This window comes from Myzus persicae, unplaced genomic scaffold (assembly GCF_001856785.1).
Source record: "Myzus persicae strain clone G006 unplaced genomic scaffold, MPER_G0061.0, whole genome shotgun sequence".
Taxonomy (NCBI): domain Eukaryota; kingdom Metazoa; phylum Arthropoda; class Insecta; order Hemiptera; family Aphididae; genus Myzus; species Myzus persicae.
The window spans coordinates 347785-359322 of NW_019101047.1; the positions used below are offsets into that span (position 1 = coordinate 347785).

Sequence of the window (11538 nt, forward strand, 5' to 3'; positions counted from 1 at the left end):
TCTACGCCCGGGCATCACTCGTCAGTGTTTGTGCTCGAAATTTAAAAGTGTCGAAACTCGCGAATGTGCACACTACAATAGCCTGGTTCGAGACAAAACAATAACCCTGTATATTATACTGTGTACATTGTAGGCACGGCCGACGTGCGGGTCGTATTTCTCGGTCAGCGGCGGACAACCGACAATATAATGGTATAATATAATGACACATCGGTAATAGTATTATTTATTGCAGGGCAGTTGGGCACCGTCCACCACGTGCATGTTTGGGGGCAGACAGAACACGAGTAAATATCTATTATTATTACTGCTATACGAAAGAGTCGCGCTTGAAAATTAGCAATCCTTGAGTAAATCGCAATAAGCTGTTAATACGCGATCCACGATTATCCGGGACAGCCGATCAGTCTGCATGCTTATATACAATTTAAATATTATTATTTACCACTTATTAGTCATTGCACATTATTTTAAACTGTGCATAAAGCTTCTGGTTAACATTTCCAAAACAACACACTAGAGGCGATTCTCCAATCATGCTCATCCCCGTTTATTCGTTTATAATGAATGTATTCGAATTCTGGGTTTGGAAATTCCTAAGGACACTTAAGTACCATATTTTCAATTGTTTAGATTTTTACACCATTTACGAAGTGTCTTGTGGCAATACAACAGTTTTTTTTTAAAATTTATCTTACGTATTTAAATAAAAATTCAAATAAATTATGTCTGGCCTATTAAAATGTATAATATACTGAGGATAATACTGCTAAAAAACGGTTTTACTAAAATATAAATTATGTCGGAACTAGTTTTTATTCTCCTTGCACGATTTTTACAAATCATAAAATGTTCATGGATCAACGTCAGGTAGTTAGTAATTTCTAATGTTCAGATCGTCATTGTCCCAGAGCCATAATAATCACACCACTGCACAATATTACTACACGCTTAGCCTGCAATGTCTAGACATAGCTATGCATTGTTCCCATATCTTCCAAACCCATTATCGTGGATCCCATTATCCTTATTAGCACACAAATGTATATAAATCAAATACTACTCGTCGGAATTTCGTTCGGGGTACCTCAAACTTTTCAAAAAAGTCATCTGATTCTCGTGCGGAAAGTCCGAGTTGTTATCACATCACCACAGGACACAGCGAGACACGTCCTAAATGGCGCGTGAAATGGCTAAATGTTTGAAAACACGGGGTCGTTCGCAGGTAATACACATATTATACGATTACGATTGATTACGCGTCGAATAGAAAAAAAAAAAAAAATGAAGAACTCGTGCTCGGCAACCTCGGCGAATCACTCTGTACAGTGCGTCCTCACCGGCGTGTACACCAAAAGGTAGTATTATATCGTGTATGCGACGGTATATCGGGTCACGTTGATCGCGGTGTACCAATATATAGCGCGGCGCTAAGTAGGAGCTACCTATACGACGTATATGTACCGTTACACACCGCACCGGTGTCGGGATCGCTGCACCGACGACGACGACGACTTGACAGCGGAAACGGTCGCCGCCGCTGCCACGGATAACGCGTTTCCTATAATAATAATAATAATAATAATAATAATAATAATAATAATATAATGCACGATATTATTATTTTATTATTGTCTACTCGTGGAAAACGGTGGAATGCGCGACGCGGTCGGCCGCGAAACTCCGCGACGGTTTTCCTTTCGTGACCTACTCGCGCGACGGTCCGCACCGGGAAACCGCACCGCCTCGTATATAATAATGTCGTATAAAAGTATACGAAACCGGGGTGCAAGTCCGTGTATATATACGTATAGATGTTTATACAGATAGATGGGGATAGGGGGAGAGAGGGGGAGAGAGAGATGTGCGTTTTAACGAGCCATTGCGGACAATATATAGCACAATACATATATATATATTACATTAATTATTTACGGACGATTGCCGGACGGAATTGTGCCGACCGGCGACCCATTAGGTGCTCAGTAGTATTACAAATCGTATACGACTATAGGACGATGTCGAGATACCTAAGCGATTATATTTGCGCAAATACGTTTTTCATCACAATGATAATATTTCAATTGTACATAATGACACAATAATCGCATCGTGATTTCCAATTTCTAAGATTTAAAAACCGACAAATACTTACGAAATACCCATAGTTGTTTCCGTTTAATACTTATTTTTGAATTGACCAAAAACTACATCGCAAAATTCTATTCCGCAAAAATATAAATCGCACACCGATGAGTGCTGCACTGTGCGACGTATTATCCGACAAGGATACCTACATCCTTACCGATACCGGACGGATGTTCGACATAGAAAATATTGCGTGCAATTTATAGTTTTCGCAAATAATATATTAAGTTTTGCCGTCATAATAATAAATCTACAATATCGTTACGATCTGATGTGTAACACACGCAAAAACGAAGGAGATAAAAGGATAATATTATAGCCGGGATCGCTGTTGATTATCCTGCAGCAGCTGCACTGCAGCTTTTGACGTCTCTCGCGGAGTCACGATTAAGAACACGGCAATATGATTTTTCAATAATATACAAATCGACCTCGGCGGGTGAATCAAATTTGTATTTGTCCATTTAACCCATCGGTATTATCTCTTATAGCCGTTGATAATTTGAGAGTGCGTTTATAAGTCGACGGGAGCAGTGTATAACGATTCATTAATAATTCGTATCGCGTAAATGCTCATAGATCCGCACTAAACCCGGATGTTCAATAATACAATACAATAGGATATGCGATACGTCTTATATACATATACAGACCAGCTACGTCCGGTCTTCCGGCTACCAGCTATTTGTATTTGAAACGTTTGAACTCTGAAAGTCCGAAAGAACACCTTCATGAAATGAAAAAAAAACTGTCGTCAAATAAACCATCGACCGCAAGCGTGTGCGAGTTAACGACCTACGATATTGTATTGTCATTATTGTTATAATATGCGTACAACAAACACGCATAAAGCAAATGTATAATAATATACACCGAACTCGCGTAAATATATGTAGGTACTGTTGGTTGTACAAAATGATCCATCCGGTTTTAGATGGTTATTTATATCTTAAGTTTTTATAGGCTATTGAAGTGATATTAACACATTAAATAAAATACCATATTATTAGGGATTAGTAGTTTATGACGCCTTATGGTACTCTTATAAAATATGACTGTCTTGGTTACACGAACAACATCTGATCGAAAATCAAATGCATTACATAGTTGTTCCATCATGTCAGTTGTAGTTGACTCCGCGGATTTTTCAGCTCCTCTTAGAGTTGGATCGGGTGATCTATAGGAAGCATCGGGTGTATTATTTTCAAATTTGTATTACAGAGGTATACCTGCCAAATCAGCATCTTTTTTCGAACATTACTGCAACACTCCAATTAAACACAATATTCAGAATGCACGTAATTGCACTACGACATAATATTGTATATTGGCCATATGACCTCCAACAAAAAAATTCCTATAAATACTAATTAGTTTAGGGTATATCATAAAGTTGAAATGCTAAAAAAATAAGTATAATAATATGTAATTTCAGACTTAAATACAGTACATATTATAAGTTATGACTATTGATACATTTTAAAAGATCTCTTTTGTATAACTTGACATAATATTTGTGTCAAAAAGTAGGAATTTTAGCCTATCAATATTACAATACACTAGTTATATATTTCTTCATTATATTAGTTTTTTCAGTGACTGTCTTCCGATCACCAATACGTATATGGATCTCCCGGTCTCGTGACGTCATATATAGAATAAATGTATAATACGTTATTAATATAATATAATGTTACCCGTCAATTGAATTGACGTTTTGCCGGTGTGCCATAGCTGCCTGCTGTAGGGCCGAGGTGGAAAAGGGGAAGTCGATCGCAATCGTGAATATATAGGAAATCATCTCAGGTGACAGCAGAGAGGAAAACCGTGAATAAACTGTTTAATATAACAGATGAGAGTATGTCGGACGGAACGGGCGCGCGTCGTCATTATAATGTAGGTTAGGACATCATTTGCGCCGAAATTCCGTAACCGTTCGGTATACATCGTCTGGCATTATGTGTAGTAGCTGGAAAATGTTTACTTGCAGATGGAGACTGCCAGACGACCCTCTCCCCAAAAAATTAAAACTTTTAAACGGAAGAAAGAATCACTAAGTGACTGGTCGCGCAAAAATATTTCCATCTCAATACGCGAATGGACATGCGCGCGTGTAATACGTATCCATTATCCATATTACGTATTATACGCACGGACCCATAGGCGCGTTTGTATATTACTTTAATTCAATTTATTAACTCGAAATAAGTGAATAATAATGAATGATGAGCAATCGGCCGATCGGGTTTTCGTGTAGACAATTACGACCGATCATAGTTCAAAACAGAAGTGAGCAACGATTTGTTATAATAATAATATTTTTTGGCACGTGGTATTGGACCGCCCCGCCCCCGAACGGTCAAACGGACAGCGTCTTGTAGCCGACACCCGACAATAATCATATATTCGTGTGAAAATCGACGCGCAATGATATGCTATCAATTATCAAAATATTTTATAAATCACGCCTGTGTTATATTTTAAGTCTCGGCGATTGTCGGCACGTATGGATGACTTACGACAGTCTCGAAGATTATGCTAAAAATATTTCGAACACCATCATCGTATTATAAACGTGACGTCGTTCCTCTGGCCCGTGAAAATATTGTTCAACGAGAAGAGAATTAATCATACGACCGGCGTCCGTGGACGTTGACGACATAATATTATCATCGTAACTCGTTAGTACCGGATTTCGTTTCGTTTTATTGGCAATAAATATTAAAATCTGCCTCAATTCAATATTTCGATTGTTAAACTCTAATAGTAATTATAATACTCCTGGAAGTTGTAAAAGTTAAAAAAAAAATATACGATAGTACCTACCTATACTTGATACCCTGCACTCCGATGCGTGGGGAGATGGTTATCGCTTATATATACCATAACTTAACACGAAAAGTGTAAAAACCTTCGTCGGGTTTTTGAATTTTTCAACGATATCCGCGCGAACACCGCTTCGTTTATGATCAATGGTATGAAATTGTTTTTCTATTTCGGTTTCGACGGATAGCAGTGTATTAGTATTATATATTGTTGTCTGGGAGCTGACACCCAACACTCTATACTTTCTATAGAATAGACTCTATATATAGGTAATGAAAATTCGAATTCGTAATACAATTATTACCATCATCACTGCACGTCTGCACCACTACGTCGATGCGTCTGCATATGTGTACGATTTTTTTTATAATATCTTCGTAGTAAGTCATATCCTATTCGCGTCATTAATATGGATGCACCGTGTATGATCGTTTTGAATTTTGAGTTTACAGTCGCGGATCGAAAAATTCCTCATTTCTTCGTGGCACTTTTTTTAATAATATTATTGTCTATATTATACGGGTAGGGGTCTTATTTACAAAAAAAAGAGACGCTTGTTTACGCACGTCACCGTCGTGTCTCGATTGCCATCGACGAGTACGCGCGTTCTAATTATTACACGACTCATAATACATTTATACAAATTTTCAGACGACCAACGGTAATTTTTACGGTATTATGTATTCGTTGGATTTGGTATTGTTTATATACCGGCCGAAATGACCGCGAGGATGACGTCCTTCGGCTAAGTCGCATAATATTATTCTCCGCTCGGCGGCGGCATTGAATATAACACGTACAAACTATATACTTGTCGGCATCAAAATATTATATTACATATATTATGATACAGGGACCTACACAATCGGTTTTGCCGTTCCGACCGACGACGACGACGTCATCGTTACTAATCATTTTTATATTAATTATTATAATTGTATACGCGAACAGTTTTCGGCGCAACGCCAACGGATGTGACGACTATATTATAATATTATATAGAACACGAGGAGCGCGGGGGGCCGCGTAAAATCGCATCTGGCCTGTCGACATAATATTATTATGATCGTTCGATGATTTATACGAAACACATAAATTATTTATTACAAATCATCGTGGGCGGCATAGGTGGCGAAGCGTCGGGTACTATATGTCTATGTATAATGCTCGTATATATAGTCGTATGCACCTCGTAAATATAAACATCATACGTCCTTTACCGTCGGCAGCGAATTATAGAGAACCATATATTGTTGTATTGTATTATGATAAAAAGACGCTCGCTTGATGTTATTATACCTAATTTATAAATTACGATACACGGCGGTACCTATGCGGTGAGTGTTATGTAAACGACTTTCCCACGTTCTCTTTCGGAAACGTTATACGTCAAAAAACGGTCGTCGCGCCCGTACCCACATAATATAATATATATATATATATATATATAATATAACTGCATAATATTATAATTTATTTGGTCACATATTTTAATGATATATATATATATGTATCGTGCCCATATATAGTTAAGTGTATGACTCGGAGCACGCGCCGGGTCGCAGCGACCGCGTTCAACGGTAAACGCCGTTATGTTCGAATACGCGAACATATTTTTAAAGAAACAAAAATCTCGATAAAATATATTTATAATAATGACTGCTCGTTTAAAACCGTATTATGCAGCGCGAAACAACGGTTTCGTTCAGCGTGTGATGTGGTTTTTAACGTTTTCGAATGACGACATGTATATTTTCATTTCATATTTCTGAGTATAGAACATTTTTCAGAAAATAAACTTCAATATATATATATATGTGTACATACATCTGAAAACCAAATTTCGTACGATTTTATTATCTTTTTTATTTTCATTGGCTTTTGACATATATAATATAAGTTATTACAGCTCGGCAATCGCAATATTATCGAACGAGTACATATTATTATAGTCAAATAGTTGCTGTGAGCTTATAGATGAGCGGAGTGGAGTGATGAGCTCCACAAAAGCTGCTGCAGGTTGGTCCACTATACTCGGCTCATTTAAGCTTTAAATACCAGAACATCTAAACTAGTTCAGAATCCGATTTTCTGCACCAAGTTGTGGTGAACACTGACCGCGGTACAGTTCACTTCGATATTATTGGTTATATTATATCACGATACACTCGGGCACCCGAAAATATAACACTCGTGGGTCAGACATAATTTGATTTCTCAATGTTTGTAGCTCGCGATGATTGTATTATTATGTCGAATCGCAGTAGAAAAATGAAATAAACTTTTCCCCGTTTTCGGTCTGTTGTAAAAACAATAACGATTAAGGTCACCGCGGTATATGTAGCGGTATACCTCTATACATGCACCATGGTCTCGCGCAACGTTCTCCGTTCCCTGCGCATTACACCTCCGCGTTCGCAATTTTATTCCTGCAATATGGATACATTACATATATAAACAATAATATGTAAATAAAAAAGAAAAACCCGACTTGCGTGGACGACGAGCACTATTGGTTCAAACGTCGATGCGAAAGAATGCAAAAAATAATCGCACGAAGGGCGGTCGGTCTGCGAAATTATCGAGGCCGACCGACTATTGAGTGTAATCGGATCGACGATTGCAAGACGTGATGACCCCGACCAGTCGGTTTCGCAAATGACGTGGGTGTCCCACACACATAACAGGGTGGCAGACAAATCTGCAGAAAACTATACAATAGCAGAAAAAGAGACGACACGTTGTCCGGAAATCGCTTTCGTATAGCTATACTGCAATTTTACCGTTATGTTTTGATGACCGACGGGGGAACAGACATTTTCGGATTAATTTTTCGTCGCACATTGCGCGTGGGTTTTTTGGCGAGGCTTTTCAAAACTGGCATAATGCTACACAATATAAAATACATCGCAATATTATAATATTGTACGATATCGCGGACGGGCGCCTCAAAACAATGAACTATAATATGACACGTTATAATATTACATATATATTATGCATTTACTGCAAGTAACTGCACGCTCGCCCGCCCTCGCCTGTCCGCATTATTATTATTATTATTATTATTGTTATATTGTTATTATATACATACGGCGAGGACGATATTGTATTATTATTTTAGCCTACTTTCGTCGGCCACCCTCTGCACCTTCGCATGTTATTATAATATTATTGTACGTCGTGTGTATCGCACGCGTTATTATTCCGCATAGACGTAATCGGTCGTTTTGCGCAACGCGCGTGCGGCGTAATATTTTTAATTTTCTGCACATATTGTACGCCAGCGTTTTATTGTAAACATTATGTTTATACGAAAATTGCACAATTCGTCTAATAACGATATTAATTTTACGATTTTAGTGACGACGTATTATAGGTTAGGTATGCGCTATATTGTTTTCGATTTCAAACGAACCGCCGACCGCCGCCCACACTATTGGTCTTTTTGTTTCGTTTGCAGTATACGCGAAACGCACACACGTATCTTGCCCACTTAAAATGTGAAATATGTATATGATTTACGTACCTATAGTAATAATACGTGTTTACAATTTACACGACACACAAGAGCGCAATAAGAGGGCCTTTTATTCCCCCGGACAATTTTAGATATCTCCTGGTTGAAATCTGAGCGCCAAAACTCGCTTACTTGCAGAAATTGTGTCGATAAATCATGAGCCGAGAATACAATGTCTTGGACACAAAAGTCTCGTACAATTTTTTTTTAACACAAATTTAAACCACAGAATTTTAAATACCGACGTTGAACAAAATTATACAATTTTGCTGCAGTATTCCGAGAGAACGTGTAGTGGGTACCTAATTGTAACAAATATATTATATTTTATTAATTACGTACTGAAAAATATTTTTTTATCATTACCGTTATGAATCGTATGTACTCGACATGAAATACAATAGAAGTATCTACATACGTACCTGGAATAATTCTTCATTAGCCAATAACACGCATACATACATCTATATAATATTATGTATATACATAAGCATCGAGTTACAAGCACCTCCGTGGTAAACTTAGAAATAATTAATCTAAATTCTGGCACTCAAAACGGTAACAATTCAAACTTTTGATTTTTAAACGGAAACACATATTTTAAATTCGTAGTCGAAAATTGAGCGAAATATTTTTATAAATACACTTCGCAGTATGACATAATATACAAAATGAATGTATTGAAGGGATGAATTTTTTTTTCATCAAAGCTCGAATGAGTGGAATGTTGCATACTCCACAGGGTTCCCGTTTTAGAGCTTATCTATCCTCTTTCACGTTAACTATAAAATATGCTTAGGTAAATTAGGTTGACGTCTAAAATCAAAAGTTAATATGGTGGTTGTTCAACAACAAACAGAAGTGTGAATAACATAACCACCATAATATAAAATTATACAAAATAATGTAAACATTGTTAATGTTGCATTTTGAATTACTAGAACAAAAAAATGCCGATATGACGATTGTTCGCTTATAAAAATATAATCGCCCTGTATACACATCGATGTCGTCGAGGACTCCTTATATTATATTCGCGATATACGGGCTTATAATTCATTTTAATACGGTATTTTAATTCGTAGCATAAGCCGCATAGGTTAATCTATAATACCTACTTGTTAAACTTTTTATTTATTATTTGTGCTTATGCGGTTTTAGTATCCGAAAAAGAGAAATAATTGTTTGGGAACGTTCTCACATTATAATTATTTCATTACACAACGTTAAATATAAAATAACAATACCGTCGACACCGAAACAATGCATGCTAATTGGTCCCCAACCGCCATACCGATTAATGAAAATTACAATTAATGGTTTTTAATTTAATTTTAATTTTTTTTTGTTTCAGTTTTCTTTGACGAGAGAATTCGCCGAGCGGACATACAACACATATTATATACATCACACACAACTACTACTCCTGCAGACGTGAACAGTTTTTTTTTTTAACGGATTTAATATGTTATTAATTATTTTTAATTAATTTTAGTGTAAGATATTACTTATTTTATTTTATTTATAGAAACGATATAAAAAAATTCGTCTTAAATTTACGAACATACGTCGTATACATTTATGCATAGTGAGTGAACACACAAGCATTTTATTTTACGTATATTTTCGTCGTCACTAAACACTCGTTGGTTGTTGCCCACTCGTGTCATAAAAAACTGCCTATAAACTGGCGTATGTGTGTGTTATTGTATTGGCTTTTTTTACGGTTTCATTGGAGAGAAGGTCTTGTATTGTACCAAATATGAACTCGACCTGACACCATAATTTCGGTTTTACGTTAAATATATACTTAATTATTATTATTATTATTTTTTTTTTATACGAAAAAACGTCTGACCCGGCATTGTACTATGTGTTATGAAATGTGTGTTGGATAGGAGAAAAAAACAAAAATATATAATAGGTAGGTACGTTTAGTCCGTCCGACACGTGTTTTATTTTCTTATTACAGGGCTACAGCTAATGTCCATGCATAATTTTTCTTGCGCTGGTATACTACGTTTTCTTTTGTAGATATTATTATTATTATGACGCGTATTAAAAAATAAATATTTTATTTAAGTACGGTTTTGCTCAATAATCTTCTTATTTTTTATTTTTTATTATTACTACTATTTTTTTTTAACAATAATTAATTTTGATGTGTAAATACGTCAAATATATTTGAACGTTGAGAGATAATAATTACTTAATTCAATAATAATTGTTTGTGGCTAATATTATATACAATAATGACATAAAAGTGTATTATGTAAAGTATGGACACGGTGAATACTTATGTTTGTTCGCTTCAAAAAATAACAAATATCTCGTGGTATTCATCCGAACGCGGGTAACATCCCCCACATCGAGATTTTATACTTTGAAACGACGTGGTAAAATAATCAACTGAGAAAATAAGGCGTTGGTCATAATATTTACCATGGACACGCACACTTCAAAGCAAAACACGAGAATAACGTTATTTGCCTACTTTGTAAAACGATATTTTCGTGTGGCTGTATACAAAATAAGTATTTAAGTCTCCGTGGTTGGAAAAATGTGAGCGTTTAATAGCCGGCCGTACCTACTGTACATAAATATAAATTATTATTATTATTATTATTATTATTGAATCGACGACTGATATAACGAGTAGGGATGTAGTGTGCCATTTTTATGCTTATACAAAGAATGGTATTTTCTATTATAGAATTTTATTGATTAATATTATTATTATTTTTATAATTATTATTATTATTATCATTGTGTATGACTTACTATAGAAATGCTGTTATTAAAAATATGTTAAATAAAATATACGATTTTTCACTGACGTCTATTTATATTTGGTTTTCAATTTTATAACGAAAATTAATGTTAATTGATAAAAAAAGTGTGAGTTTCAAAAAAAAAAATAACACAATAAATATATATTATTTACATCTATAGCATGTATTATAATTTATAATAATTTAATATTAGGGTGATTCACCTGCAAGCACGCTCACCGCCCTTATTTCGTAAACTTAATTTGACAATGA

General features: G+C 35.6%; 1 protein-coding gene across 1 annotated transcript in view; it reads left to right on the top strand.

Annotated features, from left to right (window-relative positions):
- The window catches only part of LOC111027501, a 36002-nt gene extending 24666 nt beyond the window's left edge, over positions 1-11336 (top strand). The window contains exon 2 of the mRNA XM_022305892.1: positions 9849-11336. The gene's annotated coding sequence lies outside the window, so the exon portion shown is untranslated. The remainder of the gene's footprint in view (positions 1-9848) is intronic.
- The last annotated feature ends 202 nt before the right edge of the window (positions 11337-11538 follow it).